The sequence below is a fragment of the Amphibalanus amphitrite genome, unplaced genomic scaffold (genome assembly GCF_019059575.1).
Source record: "Amphibalanus amphitrite isolate SeventyFive unplaced genomic scaffold, NRLGWU_Aamphi_draft 002056F_arrow, whole genome shotgun sequence".
NCBI classification, from domain to species: domain Eukaryota; kingdom Metazoa; phylum Arthropoda; class Thecostraca; order Balanomorpha; family Balanidae; genus Amphibalanus; species Amphibalanus amphitrite.
The window spans coordinates 1097-3761 of record NW_024883549.1 but is presented as its reverse complement, the minus strand read 5'-3'; positions in this window follow the sequence as shown (position 1 = coordinate 3761).

Sequence of the window (2665 nt, the reverse complement as noted above, 5' to 3'; positions counted from 1 at the left end):
CTGCGTAATTCTTTATTGTTCCGCCTGATCGGGAGAGACAGCAGTATGACGCAACCCGGGATCGCCGGTACGACCTGTGCGACCAGTGTCGCTTTTCGGATTGGATGGGAAGGGCGCCAGGAGTTCGTCGCCTCGCCTTGGGACCGTGGACTGAAATCCCCATGTCACACGAGTAGTGTGACTTGTGAGTCATCGGTTATAACTGTGTCCGAATGGGTCACGGGTGCTCATCCCTCCCCCAAATGCCCCTTGCCGGTCCTGCATTGCGCCCGACAGACTTCGCCGGGGACCCCCTTGAACTCGCCCTTTGACGTATGAGTCCGACCCGCGGGTCACAATCTACGCGCCACATACGGCCTTGCGCGCCACATGCCGCCGGAGCCCGGAGCACCACGTGTCGGAAGAGGGAGGAGGCCCTTCAGGGGGGCGATAGCGCACCACTGAAAAGGCCAAGGGTGCGCCAAGCCTGATGAACAGGAGACGGTGTCTGATTATAATCACTTTCATTAGCATAATTTTGTGCAATCAAGCTTCGTTGAAATATTTAAACATTGTCATTGCTCTAAGATACCATTACAATCAATTAAAACCTTGAAACTAGGCTAAAGTTAGACCTCGAAGTTTTATAGTGTCAAACCCGCTTTCCGTTGAAAAATACTAATTGACAAAAAGTGTTCTGCCATTTTATTCACAAAATAGATCCAAATCTAAGAAATTTCAAACAATGAGAAATAACAAATGCAAAATGTTGGGAACTTAATCAAAAGTTGCATTTCTAAAATATAAAAGCATGGTGAAAACCGCCAAGGTCTTAGGCCAAATGCTACCAGATTACACCGCTGCTGGATATGGAAGCCCTAAGTCCGAGCTCTCTCTCCTTCATTTTGTTCCTCTGTGTGTCGAAGGCGTCTGTGGCGCGGGACGTGTGTTCTCGCGCACTTCGCCTACCCATATTGTGCTAAAAAATACAAAAAAATCAGAAAATAAAACCCTTAAACATAATTGTGGTGTAGCTCCGAACCAAGTCATCAAACCATGAATTCGGCCGGCCCAAACTATCCCATGGCGTCCCTGTACGTCGGGGATCTCCATCCGGACGTAACTGAAGCCATGCTCTTTGAGAAGTTCTCGACTGCTGGCCCTGTCCTGTCCATCCGAGTTTGCAGGGACATGATCACCCGTCGTTCCCTCGGCTACGCCTACGTGAACTTCCAGCAGTCGGCTGACGGTAAGTCAAACTGTTCTTTTTATGGATTTGGAATAATGCTGCTTATTGTGGCTTATGCGGATACTGCTCTGCATTGCTATTATGTGGCTATATCAATAAGCACATTTGTCACAATGTGTCATAAAACTGTCACTTTACCATGCTGAATTTAGGCTGAAACAATGGCTGTCTGTTTGTTTCAGTGCTGTTTAAATTGTTGGCTTAATTTGTAGGGCTGCTTGTAATGATGTTTTGTGAGGAGGCAAGAGTGCAGGTGAAAAATTACCTACTATTTTCAATGGTTTTTCCAGGAGCAACCTAAAAATTGGGCTTTGGTGCTTAATTAAATAACAAGTTGAGGAGGCCCTAAGCAGCAATACAATTGATATAATTCAATGCCAAATGCTGCTGGCTTCCATTAGTTATTGCTTCATCCTTTGCCAAAAATTTCTTTTGTGAGTAATGTGCTGCCTTGTTATTTATCAACAACCTTATCTTCAAAAAAAAAATCCCTTCTTTGCTGTCATGGCAATAAAGAAGAATATGCCTATTTGTTTTTGCACTTAAAAGCTGAAGGAGCATCACAAATTCTGTATTTGCATGAAATAAAGCAAATAATTTTGCAGAAATCTAAGTGCTTTAGGCTCAAGTGGTATTCCAAATTCAAAATAGGCATTGCATTGTAAGGCATATTTGCAAAAGAATAGGTAGGCATGATGGGTAGGTATATTGATAATGATTGGGTCCAGAGCTGTGAAATGTTTCTATATGTGGCTATGGACTTGGCAATGTGGTAATCAATCAATTCAAGACTCACTTAACACTTCACAGCTCACTTAGTACCCAAATGTTTACATATAAACGTGTGAATGCAATATTGCTATTTACTGCAGTAAGTCTGGTTGAGATTGTTAGGCAGATCCATTCCACTGAGGAGTTTGGTAACCTGGTAGAGGATAAGTCACAATTGTATGCTTCCTGGCTGGTTCTCAATGATGTTCCCTGCTCTTATTGTTCACTCCATTACTGCCCACTCAACAAAAGTATGCCTTCTTGGCCTAAGGCTCCCAATGGAGCCAAATACTTTCAAAGGAAAATGAAATGTATCTCTCCCTGAATTTTTCAGCTCCCCCTCATTATGTTCTTGCTGGTTCTTGCTTGAGTTGCTTTTTTATATCAGGTCATTACTCATGCACATTAATCCTAAAAACAGCTGCTGCAGTGGTGAGTGTTTCCAAAACATGTGATTGCTGGCAGAATATTATGGCACATTGGCATACTAGCTTGATGCTGGCCTGGCACATCACAATGCTGCAGAGGTAGCACTCAGCACTTACCTAGTTTATATGATTTTAAGCCTTGAAAAGTGAATGGATGAACATTTTCTAAAAAAAATCACTTCACCCTTCATTTGCTGCAAGCAGGTCACCAGAGGGACAGATTTGTGATCATTTAGCA